The sequence below is a fragment of the Gasterosteus aculeatus genome, chromosome 13 (genome assembly GCF_964276395.1).
Source record: "Gasterosteus aculeatus chromosome 13, fGasAcu3.hap1.1, whole genome shotgun sequence".
NCBI lineage: Eukaryota > Metazoa > Chordata > Actinopteri > Perciformes > Gasterosteidae > Gasterosteus > Gasterosteus aculeatus.
Window position 1 is genome coordinate 12,673,065 of NC_135701.1, and position 20,409 is coordinate 12,693,473.

The 20,409-nt window shown below is 41.3% G+C and overlaps 1 long non-coding RNA gene across 4 annotated transcripts in view; it reads left to right on the forward strand.

The window, feature by feature from the left end:
* The window catches only part of LOC120830819 (uncharacterized), a 257,053-nt gene that overhangs the window by 201,050 nt on the left and 35,594 nt on the right, over positions 1-20,409 (forward strand). For 2 of the 4 annotated variants that reach the window (XR_013452116.1, XR_013452114.1), the window contains exon 1: positions 13,415-13,502. The exons of the other annotated variants lie outside the window; for them this stretch is intronic. This is a non-coding gene — a long non-coding RNA (uncharacterized LOC120830819). Of the gene's footprint in view, positions 1-13,414; positions 13,503-20,409 lie in introns of those variants that run through there. 4 annotated transcript variants of the gene reach the window in all.

Sequence of the window (20,409 nt, forward strand, 5' to 3'; positions counted from 1 at the left end):
GCCCCACTTGGGCCGAAAACCTTCCCACAAGGCAGGTGAAATATAGGCCCTAAGTCCCATTTCAACCCTTCTGAAAACCCCACTAATACCACACAGGGACACGTTTTTATTCCACTTCATAAATCAGGCAAGCAGAACGGGGAAGTTCATTTGGCGTAGAAGAGCTTATGTTAGCTTTAGCCCCTGTCGTTAAGGTCCTTCATTTGGTACAACTGCCTTTGTTGTTCACCTACAGCAAAAGCTCTTCTAAATAACCAGAATTACCTTTGATTACTTAAGATTTAAATAAATGAGTGGCTGTGAAAATATTAAAGCACGGCAAGTTGGAGCTTCGTAGAAGACAAAAGCTGGAAGCAATTTGTGTGTCCACAAATTAAAGTTATTCACCACCAAGGGTAATTTAATTACCATTCTTTAAATGTTTGAATTACTTTGACCTTTGGAGTACTCAAAGGTCATGCAGGTGTATTTACTTAAGTTAATTCAGAATCAGTAACATGAAAAAGGTTCAAATCAAACAGGCCTCCTCCCTGAATATCTGGTTACCAAGCATCAGCTCTGTGTTTGGAAATTAAATTAATATCAATCCACCATATCATTAAGCCTGTTTTCTCAAGACAATTCTCCCCCAACAATTGACATATGTCTTAGGCCCATACTTATTCCCCAAAGCAAACATCCCAGTGATCAGCCTGACAAGAGAAAGCAAAAAAAAAGGATAAGAAGAAATCTAGACGATGAAAAGCAGGGAGAAAGGCATAAACAATCGCTGAAAAAAGCTAACCGTGTTTCCCAGGATGCACCTCTCCCAGCATGGCTCATGAATGGAAACAGGTGTGTGTGTGATTGTGTGGTTGGTCTCGGGGATTCTGGCCTATGTGGCATGTCTACTGCCTAGGTGATTTGGGTCAATGGAGCACATCTGGTACTAGTCACAACAGAGTGCACACGTCCACGGTCCTCAGACACCCCACCGGGCGAGTAGTGACGGAGAGAGGCAAAGGCAAGGAAACATCTGGGTTCTCTCTTTCTCTTTCCCTTCTACACACATACACACACTTGTACATTTGGCTTTTTTTGGACTCCTCCAGGTGCATCTGGACTTCTGGAGAAGAACAGCAGTGTGTGTCTCTTATGTTTGTGGGAGGGATGGGGAGGGGTTGATTGACAGCCTTGAACCAGAATGTTCCCCGAGCCGGGTGAGTAACTCTCCCATCATACTCGCTCTCTCTCTTTTGTCTTTTGTTTAATCCAATACTTCTTCCCCCATTTAGTCTGTGCTCCATAATCTCCCCTTATTTACGACATTGACACAAAAAGGAAAAATATATGTTCTGTTGAACTAAACCAGGCGGGGCATTTTGAGGATTGCAGTGGATGTAAATTAAACTAAATTCTCACTACATTTTTTGCGTTGAATGCTGGAACCCAATGAGTCATGCAGTGATGCAGAACAAAATAAATGCCACGGAAAGGACACATCCACCTACACAGTGTGATGCACGCACACACATACTGAACATGCACAGCGGGGCAGCCAATATATTCCTTGGAAGAACTGGAGTGGACTTGATACACTGCGGTAATGATGGGTTAAAACTGTCCGTATCTGAGGCATTGCATCAAATTCTGATGGTGACATTTTCAAGACTGACATCCTTCTCGCGCCCTCTCTCATTTTAGCCACTTACCTTAGTTCCCCCGCTACCTCACCACATGCCCAAGGCAACAACAATAAACATGATTTGCCCTTCAAACAAAAGGGGGCAGGCCATCTTCTGGACAGGCATGACAAGGCTCAAATGAAATTGATGTGTAGCAGTGTAGCGGCCTTTGTGGGTACGTGTGTGTGTGTGTGAGTGTGTATGTGTGAGTTATCGTAGGGTAAATATTTGTTCACTATGTCGGATGTATGTGACGAATATACAAAGTGATGTGTGTAGAATGTTCCCTTTCACTTGTAATAGTGGCTAAGGAAACAAATTCCCCTCTTTTACGTACACAATGCAAGTCAAATCAGATTTTCGATTTTATTAATAATGCCCAGTGAGTGTCTTGAAGTGGATGTTCCCAAACTCAGAGCTATGACATCCAATTTCATTATGGATTAATCTACTGATTAGTATTATTACTTGATTAATGGAGTCATTATTTGGTCAATGAAATGCTAGAAATCCGTAAAAATAAAAATAATATAAAAACTCAATATCCTGTTGACATCTTCAAATGTTGTGTTTTGTTCAACTGAGAAGAAAATAACAATAAATAGCAGTTAGAAGCAAATCCTTAGTTTTGAGAAACCGATAACAGCGAAATGTTAGATATTACGTTTTCAGAAAAATAATTAATTTAACTGAATTGCGGCTCTTGATCTACTGTTCATTGACTAATCAATTAATTAAAGAATTGTAAAATCCAAATGTGCGATTACCAAGATACAGATCATCATTAATTCAAACCAGACCATTACTCTTGATATTTTACTTCAGCACAATTATTGGAATGGAGTTTGCCAATATTTCAAACACCTGTTTGAAATCCAAAAGGATTGTGAGTCTATTTGAAGCAACTAAATGCATTCTTGTGAGATGTAGAGTCCATCTGGGGTTCTTGATTGTGTCGATAGGAGATTGCTGTAGCTATTTGTTTGTGACTATAAAGGGGACAGAGAAACAACAAGCCAGACAGAGGGAGGGACATCAGGAGAGCGTCCTCAGGTAGCCTTTGGTTTGTTTCTGTCTGTGTGTGTGTGTGTGTGTGTGTGTGTGTGTGTGTGTGTGTGTGTGTGTGTGTGTGTGTGTGTGTGTGTGTGTGTGTGTGGTAATTTGAAGTAATGTGGTAGTGTCATTGGTTTGGGGGAAGTGAAGCAGCGGCGTACATCGCAGGGTTCTTAATCTGGTTAACAAGAGCTGAATGGGTCAGAGTTATTGCTGCTCCTCACAACTCGACTCAGAGACCAGACCGAACGAAATACCACTACACTGTTTTTTAGTGCCCTAAATGTACTGTAACAGCCATCTGGAGCAATTTAAATGCTCACTGACGGATTGAAAACCTTTATCAATTTTTCTATATGTAATCCTCATTTTTCCTACTATCAACGGATCAATTACATCAAAAATGGTTTTTATGGTTAGAATTCCCTTAATGGAATTGTTGTAGTTTTCTTTTTTCAGTCCTTTCTAACTGTGTTTCTAGGTGAGGGTGGTCTAACTGTGTGTGTGTGTGTGGTAGCTGTGTGTAGTGGGTAGCCTTGTGACCAGAGCTACATGGTTCATCCACAGCGATGCACTGTGGCCCAGAAAGAAATCCCACACACAGCTATCATCCCACTTGTTTACAAACCAAATAATACATAGAAGTTGGCCCGATTTGGGCCGCAATCGAGTACCAGCCGCATCCTTCCAGGCTGCTCAGTTTGTTCAAAGTAGCCATAGTCAAGCAAAATACTGGCATTGGTACATTAAAAAAAGCTCAATTGATAAACATGTATTTAGTACCAACATCTTTAATTAACAGTTCCAAAATGGGCCTCTCTCATAACGCATAGTTCAACTGCATCTTTTTTGTCACTCAGTCATCTGATAAGGTTTGCATGTAGCCACACATGATGCTGCTGTTGTGAGTTGTTGATTTCTCTTGGAAGCCATTAGTGTTGTTCAGAGTGGTGTCGGCTTATTGGGCCCCTTCTTCTTAACAGTTGGTTCACATTGGCAGACAGTCACGGCGCTCAACTATGAATAGGAAAATGACTTTCCCTCCATAAATTTCATCCAAATTACAGAACATGTTTTGCTTTTACTTTTTTTTCAATTAGATCTGCCTTTAGAGACTTGATTTTTATTTATTTTTTCTTCCTTTTAGCTTTTCAGCACTTTTTTTTTACTCTTAGCATCAGTCGGCCCATTGAGGTATTTCTTTATTTCTGTATGAAAGCTTCCAAATTAAAACATTAAGAGTTACTTTTATTGGAAGAATTTTGAAAATCCCTGTTCAACTGTATTTATAAAATATACTTGGATATTCTTGAGACTGGGAAACTTGCTCCTACTACTTTCTATCAAACAAATAGGAGAATCATGTTGAGATGAGTAGAGTGATGGCGTGAGGCATTTTGCATTCTCTTGCATTCTTGACCATCCTGTGCCCGCCCGGAGCAATGAAAGCTTGGGATTGGGAATAAAAGCAGCCCGGCAGAGAGGAATGTATCGATCCACTTTTTTCTCTGTGCTGCTTCAAAGGGGTCTAATAAAGGTGAGGATTACTTTATGCAAAAAAGACATTCAAAGCACTCCTACAAATCCCTTAATTAATTGCCGGTGACCCCTTTTTCTGGCTAGTCTTGATTGTCTATTAGGAAGTCTGCATGACTATTGTTGATGCATTCAGCATGGGTTCTACCTGGATATTTCAGGACATTTAAATGAAAACATTAATGCTACAGATTGGTCAGTGGTAATTCAAGAATTTTAACCAGAGGTTTGCATGCATAACATGTGTGTCTGTAGATCTCCCCATGTGTAGATGTGCGTTTAGTGTTCGTGTGTTGGCCCACATCTATAAATTGACATGGCGCTTTTGTTCTTCTACACGCCTGTTTTTGAATCCCAATATAAGCGCGTGCTACACGTTATAGTCCATATTGAGAATGTGTGAACAAACCCTGACCTTAAAGGTACGGAAATAGATCCCAGAATCTTCTACCCAGTCATGGTACGCCCCACCTCGAAGTGATCCTCCTGAAGCATTTTTACTATTTAAGACACACCTCATCACTCACACACACATCATCAAAATATGCACCCAAATCCCCTCTGTGTACCTTACTGTTAAAGGAAGGTCATTGGACTTCTGACCTTGACTGACTGTTATCACTGACGTATTCTGGCCGGAAGGATGTCAGTGTGAACTTTTGAACCCTTCTCATAAAGACAGCAACACTACCTACCTACCATTACTACGTAATGCTTTTCAATGTTACCTTTAAGCCCTCAGCAAGCGGGAATTAAGGAAATGATGCACTTATGCAGGCTGTTTACACAAGAGCTGCCATACCAGCTACACTCTTGCCGCCTCAGCCCCCCTCCTGCCTCACATTTAATAGGGCCAGTCTGATCCCACGCCAGCATAAGCATACACTTGCTATGACCTGGCTTCAATTTAATGGGGGGTTAAAGAAGTTTTCACATTGGCAGTGTTCACATTAATAGTTTGTCTGGCGGATTTTGTAAATTGGAAGAGACGGAAGTGAAGTCAAAGAGTCCGATTAATTGGGTCTAAAGAAGAAAAAAAACACGCCACCGTCCATTGCTTCCAGAACTGTGTGCATATCCTCAGCATCCTGTCCTGGTGCACCTTGGGCAACTCTGTGACATTCTGTTTAAGTCAGACATGCACAGACACAAAGAACCCCAAATCCTCTCTGTTAGCATGTACTAATGCATGTATGTGCACATGTACTGTACGTCTAACGTGTAAGTGTGGAGACTGAGGGGAAAATAAAGCATCAAGTGAGATATGGATCAGAGGTGAATAAACATCGGTAGAATGAGTGGGAGAAAAACAAGTGTGGAGTAACTAAAAGAGCACTGAATCAATAAAGGTCTGTAAAGTTAGAGTGAACTGCAAAAAGTTTGAATCTGTAAAAGAGTAGGACGATCATTGACCTACTCGTATTACAGTCTGTTCTGCTAGAATGAAAAGAGGAATTAGTATTAGCCACTGTAAAATCGCTGCGTTGATTTATATGTCTACATCTCTTTTCCCCTCGTGTCATTTATATATTAAATTATTGTTTTGTTCCACATTTTACTGGATTTTCTTGGATTAGCATAACTCATAGTCTATTAAACATTTTCCAGATATGGCAATGCCAGCTTCTATAACGTTATTTGTGTTTCTACAGCCACCAGACTGTAATATATGTGATAATAGCATGAGATGTAGAATCATGGTGTGAGCCAAACAAGTCTCGTAATCCACGGTAATTGGTTGGATTTTTGCAGTGAGTCAACCTCTCTGTCTGCCTTCCTCTGTGCCTTTGATAATCCAATTTACATTTCTTTAATCTTTACCCTCTGCGTTTAGCAAATTAATTAAATATTGACAAGGAATCCAGCAAAACCACAGAAAAACAGAATGTCACAGCTAAACTGATTACTTCCATGACAGAGGTAAGAGAGAGACATAGAAAGATGTATAGTCCACCTCATGCAATATAAATGATTAAAGACCATAGACAATGGCTGAATCCTGCAACCAGATGAACAAGTGTGCAGATTGAATGCTTGTCTTAGCCAAAGCCGTCTTGCATACAGCATCAGTCTGTTGCCTCTTGTCAATATCCTCCCCACTAACCCAACATGAAAATGATAGCAATGTCTTTCTGAAGGTTTTACTCAAAAGAGAGAATCCCATTTCCCTTCTTGGAAGCCAATGCACCATCTGTCAGCAGGGCGCTGACTATGAAAAGCAAAGAAAAACATTGTCATAAGATCGCCCAAACACAGGAAAGCCTAACATGTTGTTGCAAATTATTTGAGCAGACCATGCCAGCTGATAAGGTTTCATCCATTATGGTAACCTTACATTGACCCTTGTTCTTTTCTCCATAATAATTGACCAATCTGGTAGACATGCACATATTACAGTGTGGATGAGAGCCAAAAGTCTTCTGGGTTTGTGTGTGTGTGTGCATGTTGGGGCAATGCATGTATGTTCCCTAACCAAATGTATATTTTCACTGGCCTAATTGTTTTTTGTGTGTGTACAAGCACGTTTGGGATCGTGTTTACATCCATCTATTTGTGAGAATCAACCGGCACTGTGGTCATGGAGTTGATTTTATCAGGGATGAGATTAGGGTCACGTTACAATACGCTTGTTGTAGTCTTTTTATTCTGATCCGTCCCTTGGAGTTTCCAACGTCAAAGAGACAGCTGGGCCAGTAACATGATCCAGACTACCAACTTTTTTTTCACAATTTCACAGTCCAGTTAAAGCTCAGTCTAATGACTACAACTGATTTAGAAGTACTAAAGACACACAAAACAGATTCCTCCTGACTGAATTTAAAGGGGACAAATGATAATTACACTTTGATAGGCCTTCTACACGTTAATGTGGCGGTTTGGGATGGCAGGAAAAAAACATTTTTATTAAAATAGGTACTAAAAAGGAATGTTTCAAACAGGAGATGAATACACGGATATTCACACAAACAACACGATAAAAAATTATATGATTTTTTAATGGGCATGTCCTCCTTAAGTCCATGCGATAATAGCAAAAGTCCTAAACTTTCCAAATATCACAGGGTAGTCTGCGCATCTCTCTTCAATGAAGAACAAAAAGTATATATATTTCAAAAAGGATGAAGAAAGAAAGGAAGGGATAGCTGAGAATGAATGTGGATGTGTAACAAAAAGCCCTCTGGCTGAGGGGGGGCGAGTTGTGAGTAGTGGGGAGCGAGGGGAGTTGGTTCTCACTACCATCATGTGGTTGAACCAAATCCCCGCTCGCCTCTTCTCTCCTCTCCTGCTCTGTGTGAGCAGTGAGTTTGGCCCGGGGCACATGTTCAGATATGGGTGCTGGTGATTGGTTTACTGCCAATGGTGGCAAAGGTCAAGCTGCTCTCTGCTCTTTGTTGTTGTTTCCTCAGAGTCACTGTTGTATGCTGTTCTCCCCTGCAATCCCATGTTTCATGATTACAGCTGGATGTGGGAACGGTGGAGTGAGATGCATCGGGAAAGGGTTGTTTATTTCCATTTGTTGGCTTGTTTTCAGTTGCTTACTATATTTGATTTACTTACAATACAATGTACAATATTCTCCCTTATTTACCCTAACTTCACAAGTTCTTTGAATCATATCGTAATAGCTAGAGCCTTACAGCAGGTATATTCAGATAAAGGTTTTATCAGTTTGCTGCCAAAAAGAGCAAAACATGTCCTGGCTGATTAGAAATTAGGGGGAACTAATTAGTCTTAAGGAAAGTCCCAAGTGAAACAATGAGCAATAAGAAGATTTCTATTAGGCGCATGTCATCAATTATTAACTTTAATGAAAAAAGAGACAAAGAGAAAAAAAGAAAGTTGCTTGCAAGTGAATAAATGTTCACCCCAATGGATCACAAGCACAGAAGGGTTCTGTAGCTTGACCTAATTCAGTCCTTGAATTTATGTGAGTATAAAATATTCATAATGTGATGCCAAGTAAGGTAGATTGTGTTCATAAAGGATAATAGTGTGTACGATAATATCTCATCTAAACCTGAATAATGGGCATTTTGTTCAGTGTTAATGGAAACCTGAGAATTGGATTATATAACTTAATGCACTGCATGGATGTTTTGCAAAAATGTTCTTTCTAAGTGCTGTAAGTGCTCATGAGATCAGAGTCATGCCTTATTCAAACCTTTGTGGTCAATTTCAACCATTGTTTGATATTTTGAAGAAAGTAAGTCATTTTTGTAAAATTTATGGTGGCAGAATATACTTGAATATGTATATAATATGAAAAATCTCAGTGCTGAACTGAAAAAAGAGATTATTTCTGCTATGATGATGACCAATATATATAAAATAAATGGAGTGTTTGTTTGACTGTGGTTAGTTGGCCGTCTCTCTCCAAGTTGTTTTTCAGTTTTCCAATAGTTGTGTAATTGTTTCACAGTTTGCAGTCTGTATCGGTTCATGCACACACCTCATGTGTTAACAGTAAAGCCATAGTTAATAGTTCAATTGAATATTTGACTTAATGTTTAAATGTGTATCAAATATTATTTCACCAGGCAGTGTAATTGTGGCATTTTTTCCGTCCACAAACAGATTATTTAAGGGAAACTTTGCATCTCTTTGCCTTCATCGTCAAGATTTTTTTGTCTGCTCAGCTGAAGTTAAGTTCTTCTTCCTCTCCCGCCATTCCTTCCCCCTACTGTACTCTCCCCTGTACCTCCATTCCTCCCATATCCCATTTTATTATCGCCTTCCCATCCTCCCCGTTTTCCATATTGGCCTTTTTGGGTTTCACAACCCAGTCGCTTTTCTTCATATAGAGCATGGAAAGGCGCTTGAGCAGTGAATAATTCTGAACATGATAAATCCCACCTTAAATCCAGCCATGAGACTCCAACAGGGTTCCACATGTAATTCTAAGCCCTATTATAGGGCCACTAATGCCGGTTGAGGATGGCGAATCACGGCACAGCCTGCAGCCATGTAAGAATTAGAAATAAATATGCATCGGTACTAGATAAATATAGCAAGCGGCAAATCTTCTGTGAGACTTTGTGTGTAAGTGTGTGAGAGAAGCCGCAATTTGCAGGCAATGAGACGAATTCGCAACAGCACTGTGGGTAATTGATGGATTAAATTCAGTGGTTAAGGGGTTGGAGTTAATGTGCGCCATAATTTAGGGGAAAAAAAGCTGAATAAAAAATATTGGTCCGTTTTCAAGGAAATGCCTTTCGCCGTCATGTCTGAGCACCTCATTCCAGGGCTTGTATTAGATAAAAACCAACAATAGAGATACCTATCGGTTTATTGACTCGGAATTACTTGAGGACTAAATAAGGGGTGTAAGCTAACCTGAGTAGTGCGCCGACTCGTTTTTTTTTTTTTGCTCATATGGCCTCTTTGAAATCGTAAGTACACATGTGATATTATTTTATCAAGCCCCCACCAGACAGATTCCTCCTGCCTGTTTTCTAGAGCTGCTCTAGCTGCTTATATCTGTGGTCCAGGGGCTGATCTTCTCCCTCACTAAGTCAAATAGTTTTACTCTAATTCACCCCAATCCCTGAAGAAAGTCTCCCCATGAATCAGGTAGCCATCCAATCAGAATTCAAGATTAGAAAAGTAGATTTATTATTGCTTTCATCATTGCTCTTTCAGTCTACCACCATAATTTACATGACTTACATGCAATTGTCTGCCGGTTACAGACATTTGATGATGGCTTCAAAATCTCACGTTTTGCATTTGTCGAGGGTAGAAATGTGCTAAAACGGGATTTGCAAGACCACTGTAATTGAGTTGTATTTTCAAAATGTAAAGTCTAGAAGGATATTTCATGGGGAAGTCTGTATGTACATTACAGAACGGCTATAGGCAAGAAAGTTTGTGCAGGGTTTAAAGGTTGTACTTGTAGTCATTAAAGATTGTAACGTCAACTTACTAACATATGTCATTCTCGGTTATTTAGGACGACTTAATCCACTGAGGCTTTGGGCTAATAGAGTGCTCCCCAAGTATTTTGAGAAATGGCCACTCAAATGGACTGGTTGTCCAGTTTGGTTGTTAATCAATACAGAACCATTTTTTGGCAGTATTTGTGTTACCCTGAACCTTAATGCACTACTATGTTAGGGTCTTTAACAATACATGCTGTGGCAAAAACAATCACAGCCTGCAGCTCAAAAAGTTCAATAGTGTTTGAATGTTTGGATTCCTTTTATTGTTATGGAGCTGCACCAAAATGCATTATCCTTATTGGTCAGTGGCTATAAAAAAAATAAGTTTTTGATCTTCTTCCTATCAGAACTCTTTGAGACAACAAATCCATAACACGTGAGACACGGCTCATCGTGCACTCTCTGGGTATCAGATTTCAGTATTTGTAGCCAATCTGCCTTGCATTACTTCCTATCATTTTTGAGAAATGGTACAGGTTTGACCTTTAGAATCTTCAAAAGATTGACAGTAAGATCACAGTGGATTAATATAAAAAATGTTGGGATGTTAAAGTAAGTAATTGATAAACACTAATTTTATCATCATCAATCAATGGTCATACAATTTCAGGGAAACACCCAGTAGACTCACTTGCATTTAACCTGCAGGTGCTTATTACCCCCGGCTTGGTACCATCCCCATCATCACAGGTACATTTTAATAAGGTATTTTGTTTGTGTTTGAGAGCTCAGCTTTCTATTTTCTTTATCTGAAGGCAAATGCTGTTTTTTATTCCCTTACAGTGGATTGTGGCACTATGACATCGTATTTGAAAACCCCTGGGGTTGTTGACTTATTAGTTGCTTGTGTCTTTCTAACTGAGGAGTGCGGAAATGACATGCCACGCTGGGATATTCTTTTTATGTGTTGATCGTAGTTGCGGTAGTGGGTAGAAGGAGTTCTTCTTCTTCTTCTTCTTCTCTCTCTCTTCCTTCGCACTCCTCCCTCAGCTCATCAGTTCATAAAGCTTCTCTGTGTAACACTTAGCCCTGAGGAGAAGCCGTGGGTTGGGGTCTGTAACTTTTGATGAATGAATACATCTCTGACTCACTCATCTTTCATCTGACTGTTTAATCTTCTCTGTTTCTTTCTCCATCTCTCGTTTTCTTCCTCTCTGGCCTCTGCTCCTCGCTCAAGACAGTGGTTGCTGTTTTAATTGGATTGTGCTGAACTCTGGCTCCTGTTGCATCTCTTATGATCATCTCGGAGATTCTTTGACTCAGACTTCCTGTGAAGCTCATCTTTGTAACGTCTTGTGAACTTTTCTATCAGTCAGAGAAGACAGGGTTTTCCAGGTATTCCAACTTTCTGTTACATAAACCAGAAGTGGGTCAGAGCAGTCCTGAACATGAATTTAAGAATATGCATGTGTTTACGACGTAGCCAGACGTTACCTCGGGTTCAGGGTCTGCTGAGCCAACTGAGACTTAGTCATCCAGAGACAAACAGGCTGCCTCTTGGATCCTCTGCCCACACAGGGCTCACATCCTGGGGCTCGCCCCGATGCCTCCCTCTATACCATTTTTGCCTCTCCTCTCCCCTCCCCTCTCCTTTTCCCCAACCTCCCTGAGCTCGATTGAGGGAGATGATTAAGACATCAAAAGCCGTGCCTCACTGTAGATCAAAACTCAGGGCTGACGGGCGAGAGCCTGATCCCGCATAGACTTCCGCTGTAACCCCACAGCCGGAGATTTGCCATTCCCAGCAGCTCTCCTGCTCCACTCCATTAGTATCTCCATGCCAATCGGTGGCTCCCCGGGGTTCGACATGTAGCCTAGGATGAGTCAGGGCTGTGCAATCCACCCCATCCATGGAGAGGCAGGTGCTTTGGTGGTGAGCCACACTGGTGTGTGTGTGTGGGGGGGGGCGGGGTATATGTTTGTGTCTGTTTGTGTGTGCATGTGTTTATCATAGCTCAAGGCCCTCATTCACCCCCACTGTTTTATCATCCCCAACACCGAACAGCAGCCGCCCATCACACAGCCTCTATCTCCTTTCTGCTCCTTTTCTCTTTCTCTGCAACTCTTTCCCTCGAGGGGCTTTAGTTCATGTGATTCCACGCTCGAGCTTTAGCTCAACTTTGCCACTTGGCAGTCTCGAACAATTTTTTCTGCTTGTCTCTCGTTTTACTCCTGCTGTTAAAGTGATGATAAAGAGAACATAAAATACATACAGGATCAGGAGGAGAGACTTTTCCTTGCTGGTAAAATATGTGCTTCATGTTTTATCTGAACAACGTCAACGGAACAGGGTTAGAGCCAGTCAGAGTTGGTGAGGGCAAATTGTAAATAAATAAATAAAGGTTTCCCCTCCAGGCATGGAAATAAAAGGAGGAAATAATTGGGGACGTTCTAGCCAAAGGGATTGATAATAACAATAATTTAAGTATTAAAAATGAGATGTACACAATGTTATGTTTATTATTAGAAAGATAAAAATAAAACTGAGCTGAGCTGAGAAAAGACGCTCATGGTTGGCTGGACATTACTTCCCTGAAATTCATGCTGCTGCAGCACATTCATTCATGTTGCACGACCTATGAATAGTATTTATTATGCCTTAGGGACATAGAAGAATATGCACCACAAAAACATGCGTGTGAAACACAGTAAAGGTACAAGCAGGCAATACATACATTCACAAATGAAAATGTAGGAATCCTCCTTAATCAATCCCTGCTTCAGCTTGTCGAGGTTTGTGCCCCTCTTCACATTGGTGGTGGGGATACGGTCATCTGGGCGGCCTCTTGGTCATTCGGTTTTAGCCAGTCAACTAGTGAGTCAGGCCCTGGGGCTAAGCTCATTAAGGCAGGAGGGTCCCCTACTATCCATCCCCCCCGCTATGCACCTAAGGGCCACCCCCCCCCTCCCTGTCGACTGCCTCCCTTTAATTGAGTTCTCACTTCCCTTTATTTTACTGTCAGCATTATACCCCTCTCATTGTTATCCCCCTTTCCATCCTCTTTCTTGAGCCCATCTCCTCCCTTCCATTTACTGCTGCTACCACCAACACTTTTTAGGGGGTATTTCAGAGAGTAAGCACTTTCTCCATATTAAGATGTGAAATTCATTTTGACACTGGGCTGGAAATAGAGTGGAACAGGCAATATGCCCCTATCTGCTCCTCTCTCTACTCCCCCTCCCTCTTCTCCTCTTCTTGTCGCTCTCGCTCTCTCTTTCCCCACTCTTACTTTGTTTTTTTTTTCTCCTCCAATACACGGATCTACCCCCTGACTCACTTTCTTAAATAACCCGGAAAGTAGCCTCCAAGGTATGGGTCCACTTTTCCTTTATTATATTCTTGTAACAATGAAGAAATATCCTAATCCTTTGCACCTCTTTCTAAGGATTTGGATCTATTGAGAGGAAAAGATAAATCAAAGAATGGATGGACAGAAATGAACATATTAAGAAGGAATGCATACACTAGGAAATAAATGATCTACAGATGACAAGGCTTAATATACTTAGAGAATCTGTATGGTCAGTGGTGTCTCAGCTTTGCAGCTATGGAGTCAATTTGTGGATTGGATGGAAACTATTGTATGAGTGACCATGTACCCAGTAACCAATAGCGAGTGTCCACAAGTTAAAATGTAGAAGGGACAGCAGAGAAATGCAGATGATTCGACTGACTGCCGCATCTGGCCAATGGCCCAGAGCTAAATCACAGTCGACTGTGACCGCATGGTTGCGTTGCCTAGTCTGCCACGCTCCCTGAGATGATATGATGCAACTGGATGAAGAGCAGAGCGCGACTCTGTGGATACGCATAAATGCACTTCAGCCAAGCAGTGGCTTTTCTTACATGCTTTTTCATCCTGGCTAAATGTTTGTTTCCCCCCAGGGACGTTAGTGTACAGGGATCATAAGGACAGCCGTGTTACCGATGTGCATTTGAGCCTTTAGGGGTATCTTGGCCTTAAAGTCACCTCTCTATACACAGTAGATGTAAAGTGATTTCACCTACCGAGGTGTACTGGTGCATACAGATGCATGCATAAACATATGCCTGAATAGACACTGAGGATGCACATACAGCCTTTACCCCGCTTACACACATTTCATTACAGGATTCATAGACACGTGTTATATTAGTAAAATGTTGTATACATGCTGATGGGATATGAAGCTGAAGGTTCAGTGCCTTGTCTTTGTTTAAATTTGTTTCTTTCCTTTGCAGATTTTTCTCCTGAAATGATATATGAATAATGTGTAAAAAGCATATTATATATATATAACGTCGGTATATTATAGCAGCTCTCAAGGCTCCCGACACTCACAAATGGGTAGGGTCTAAGAAATTCAGTCTGTCTGACATAGGACAACACACGAGCCTATTGAGGATGAGTATGTGAAAAAGTATCCTCTCGGCCACAGTTTCACACAGAGAAAGCTCCCTGACTTCCAGTATAGCACGTCAAGTCCCCCAATTTAATTTGTAATCTAATAAATCTAAAAAAAAAGCAATCAGCGACAGCCAATGGCTATTCAACTTAACCCCTTTGCCCTGTCTGACTAGATGGAGATAATTGTCCTGTAATGTGGTCGAGAGGGCAAGGGGGAGACGCGGCGAGGCAGAGAGCGCAGGGTCAAGACCCATCTCCTCACGGAAAATAGCCTCTAAATGTGCAAGGCAAGGCTTCCATTATTAGGCTGTCCGAGTTGACAGAAAGGCGGCCGAGGCCTGTTTACATTTGCTGGTGATATTTGGAATGGAAGGAGAGAGAGTGGCTAGAGAAAGAGGAAGACTTGGAGGGGGAAAATGAAAGAAATTACCAGTACGGTCCAAGAAGTGCGAAGCAGGTAATTGCAGTTGACAATCCAGTCTGCCACACGGTTAATTTGAGCCTGAGCCCAGGTCCCCTCCAACATAGTGCACCATACTTATACACAGCACAATCTGTCTGCATAGGTAAATGCACAGACACCATCTCAGTCCCTCTTATTCTCTCTCTCTCTCTCGCGCTCTCTGGCAGTAGAATTATGTTATGAGCAAGATATGAGCAGCCATGACTCTCCTGGTTGGTGCTCACTCCATGTCCTTATTTTCCCTATAGTTAATTTTCTACTAAGAAATATTGAATCTTGGGCAGGGTGATAGTGTACCTGTCATTGATAGGGCGTCATCCTTAACTCCCTCTGACAGGTGGACCATTATATCTGCGAGAGAAAATAATCCCTCTCTACTTTAAGACCAGCGAATTTCAACCCTTGGGTTGGTGAGCAGGAAAGAAAGGCCTCTTACTTAAATCTTCTCTGATCGGTTAATGAAAGACATTATTTAGAAAGCTGATTGCTTTTTCAAAGCGAAGCTATTGTATGGGTGTTTACCTTCAGGTACTTTGAAAATCCATTTTGGTGAACCTAATTGGGTAGACATGGAAAGGTGTACACATGGATGCATTGGTAACAGTACTGATCCTTTACAAAGAGATCAGGATCCACCTAACTTGAGCATCCTGACTACTCTCCTGTCCTCAGTCTTAAGGTTGGGAATACCCAATGGCCCCTCCGTCTACTGTACCGTGAATGACATCAACCCCTCTGGTCCCACATCCCTGCAACCACTTGACATTTCAATCGACATTCTCCTCAGTGCTCTCACATTAAAGGCCGTGACATTTCATTTGCACACGATGTTGATTAAAATACACCAATCTCAAGGAAAAAAAGGAGGTGTAGGCCATTTTTTGTGCGCTCTACTTTGGGATATTGGGAAGAGATAATGGGATAAATGGAGCATCAGCTGGTTGAAGATAGTACTGAAAGGCCCTTACTGGTGTTCTTTAAAGACCTGAAGATAAAAGTGGGGGACAATCTCAATGTTACATTATGCAACTAGCCTAGTATTTATTTAGTTCAGAGGAGGGTTTTAGTGTTTTTCAATCTTGCAGTTGCCGTCGTTCAGGTCCTCTGAGCATTTGACAGCATTCCCCCTCACAATACTTCTCTTAGTGCAAACAAAACCTGATTTAAATCAAGCCGAATTCACTAAGAGTCCATCAGTGGCAGGTCACATTTACGTCTGTGTCAGGCCACCTGCACCGTGCAGCTGTCTGCTGATGTGGAAGCCCCAGCTGGTCTAGTATGATCTGACTCCAGGCCAGGTCTCACCTGCCAGCTCCTATTGGGTCCCCCACTTTTACACTGGCCTGGGGCCTGTCACTGATGGGCAGTGTGCCGTCCAGTCTAAACGGCTGGCTACCAGAGACATTTGTTGAAGTCTGTTCTCCTCAGCCTGAAACAGCTTCTGACAAGACGTTGGGTTGTGTATTTCCTTACTCAGTAACTGTCTTGTTTGTCGGTCATACAGCTTATAAAATGTATTGCGTGGGTATGTGGGTCAAAAAAGCATTTCCAATAACAGAAAATTTGCATATTGCAACTACCTCGCAATCTGCAGCTTATAGAGTTAAATGCTGACTTACTACGCTGTTACCACCCATCTTTAATACAGTTGAAGCTTCTTAACGCATGTAATTCAATTATATTAAATTAGCACAAAGAGAGATGTATAGCGATAAAATAGGCATTTAATGGTTTACCTTTATCCCCAAGCAGCCAATAGAGATCCAGAAGAGGGTAACATAGTAACCTAATTAAAGCAATTGATATGATACTCAATGACCGCTCAGTTGTTAAACTGGGAGAGGTGCATAGGTTAATCATAGCCTGTGAGCAGCTTCATGTAATATACCATAATATGATAATTACTTCACTTTCACTCAAACTTATCTGTGTCAATAAAAAATATAGCCGAGCATGTGCACACAGCATGCCATGGTCTGATCCAATACATCACTACCAGACACAACAGCCTCTGTTCATGTTCCCCGCTGACCTGGTTACCAGCAGCAACATGTAAACTAATTGCAATAAGGAATGTCTACTATTGCTATTAGCTGTTTTGATCACTATTATACTTTACAGATAAGAAAACTGCAATGTAGTTATACCCTTTATCAAAAACACATTCAGTAACATTCAAAATGGCTTGAGTCACTTACAGCTAAAGTAATGACGTGATTTCTAAACATTGCAAAAGTGACTAGAATATTTATCTCTACAAACAACCTTTTCTTTTCTAAAAATGGTGCTCGCCAATATCTTATAATAGTGCTTTATTGCAGTACACTATTGCATGGTTTTCAGAAAGCAATGTTCTCCAGCAGCATTTCTACCAGCAGCTATCCACAGTTTCAGTGTAGATATCATAGACTGGCATCGAGTTATGGAGATGACAGTTATATCATCAACTCCATCGGCCCTCCTCGGTGAAACAATTTGCAGTGTCTACAGGGGCAGACACAAACAAATCGTTTTGCTGATATTCCTTTTCCAAGCAGTCAGGCTGCAAGGGTCTCTCCCACATCGAGGTGAGGAGCAGGCCTGCATGGAAATGGATAGAGTGTGAGAGAACAGGAATACAGAGAGAGAGAGAGAAGTAGAAAGACTAAAGGAGGAGAGGGAGAGAGAGAAGAAGAAGTGAGCCCAAATTGGGAATCTATTAGTGAGGCACGGGTACAGCAGCCCCTTTCTGTCTCCCGTAAACACACAGAAATGTGTTCAAGTGCAAGGGCTTTATAAGTTCCCCCTTCTCCAGAGTAATGTGCTTTGAATGGCTGGTAAAATGGGACTGGGAGAATTTCATTCCCGCTGCCTCCCCGGGCGACTCACCTTTGGCCCACCGATGATATGAGCCCTTTTCTATTTTTTCCACTTTCACTCTCCCTTGTTCCCTCTTTCTATCTGCCCGGCTGATGGAGAGGAGGAGAAATAAATGGAGAGCAGTGGGCCCAGCAGGGGATCGAGGGATGGAAGGGTAGCGGCACAGGCACAGGGGGAAGAGGATTGCGGTACAGGGCTTATTTATTTAGTGGAATGAGGCAGGTGCGTTATCCACAGCTCAGATTAGCTCATCTGTTTATGCTAAATGCCACACCATGGGAAGGGCGGCCTTGTCACAGGAAGTAGAGGAACCCATTTTTCTCACTGCTTCTCCCACAGATTGCTGGATCAGTTCTTTTCACCTGTCAGACCTTTGCTGGGATCCGCGTGTTAGATATAGTGAATTGATTACTGCTTTTGCTTTTCGATTGCCTTTGTAGATTTTGTTAGCTTGTAATTTAACTCACTGATACTTTTGTTTCTTATATCCGTTGATTCAATTACAAGTTAGGCCATTGTTTTATTTTTCCTCTCAATTGATTTACAAAATATGGCCAAGGGAGTGTTTTTTGAGCCACCCAGGGTCCCTCTGCACCAAAATGAGTTGACTTAGATTAAAGCATGTTTAAGTCCTGCTTTGACCTCTATACTACTATGAAGTCATGAAATCCTGGGTGTCGGGTGTCTCTCTCAGCACCTACTTAGAAATGACTGATGGATTTTACAAAACGGAAACACTAGACGCCAAACAAGTCATATCAACCCAAAACACATTGGCCCAGTTCTTTTTTGATGTAATGCAAGTATGTGTGATGAAAGTTAATACGCTATCCTCTGAATGTGTATGCTTTTGCCAATTATGGTGGTTTAGAGAACATGTTGGACACTACATGTAACAGATCATAGTTGACATATTACCCAAAGTCAGTATACACTGTGAACAATGTTTGTCATTGTGATGTCACTTAAATTGTAATTTACTTTATTGTAAATCGTTATTGAGAATTGTTTACGTGACTATAAGCAATTCACTCTGATTTGGGATTTCTTTCATCAAAACATATATCATGCTGGTAAGATTTGTATATGTATACTAAACGTGAAATTTACTCTCATCATGGTCTGTCTCCAACGGGACGACTGATAAAACCATTAACATATAATAATTCATATTTCAGTAACTGTTTGGATTAGATGCGCGATTCTCAAATGTTAGTGTGAGCAAAAAGTAAAGCAACAGTGAAATAAACATCATACCTGTTCTTGTCAAGTAGTGTATTGAATGGTACAAGGAGGTGATATTTTCCACTGTCCCCTCTGAACCTGTTCATTACTGCGTGATGTTTCTGCTACTCCGTTCTATGAAGAGAGCGCTGCCAAGCCACAACCTTTCACCCCTTTGTCCTCATGCGGAAAATCCTCTTGATAAGACATGTAATAGCTAAAGCATTATTGCTTATGTGTGTGTCTTTGTGTATCCATGTTGTGCATAGCACGTGAGAGGGTAACAACCTCGCTGCCTCTGGTGGAGCCACCAACATGTTCTTTCCTCCTTTTAGTTCGCAGCACTGTGAGACCGATGCTGGGTGGTATTTTTTCTCTGCCATTAGAAAATGTTAGGTTATGCCTCCATGATGGCACCATTCGCTCCTCCCGTGGCGAAAGTAAATGGAGCAGCCTTTCACAAACAATACATCCCAAGGGGACCTTTTTCCCTTCACCTCTGAGCACTGGCTTTTCATTTGTTTTATTTACATAGCCGCCTTCATGAGCTTTCATCAGCAGGTCTGCTTATTTATATATATATATATATATATGGGAAACTAATGGCTTCGTATAGCTGTAATTCAAATGTGTGAGTGCAAATATTTGTGTATATGGGAGCATCCATCCATATATTTTATGTTGGTTTATCCATCCATAGATTTGCATCTGTGTGGGTGGGGGGGATGTTTGTGTATTATCTTGCAAGTAGAAATTTTTAAGAAGGAATCGTATTTTTGTCCAATACAACCGTCCACTTTCCCTTTCACTATCTTCTCCCCCCTGACCCTTATATTCCTGACCGTTTCTCTTTTTCTCTGTCTCCATTTTTCCTACCTATATTGCTCATTGATTATCTCTCATCATTGCAGCACTACTACGAGACATGCTGGATAAATGTCAAACACAAATCAAAGTCTTTTTTTTTTATAGAGAGTTCTAAAATACTTAATTGCAACAACACTCAGTCTGCTTCTTTCTTTGACTGTATGTAACTGTATGTCATTATTTTATTGCTCATAGTATGTTGGCAAATGTTTAGAACGGTACAAGGCTGCAGACAAGATGACAGGCGACAACCACAATGGTCCTCAATATGCGGGAAATATCAGTGGTTGTTGTTTGTAATTCATTAACGAGCTCAAAAGTTGGACCTCATCCATGTTATACTAATGAAAATGTTTGTCGTCATACTAATTAATCCCATGTTATGTCGAGGTGATAGTAAAAGTCCTGGACCTGAG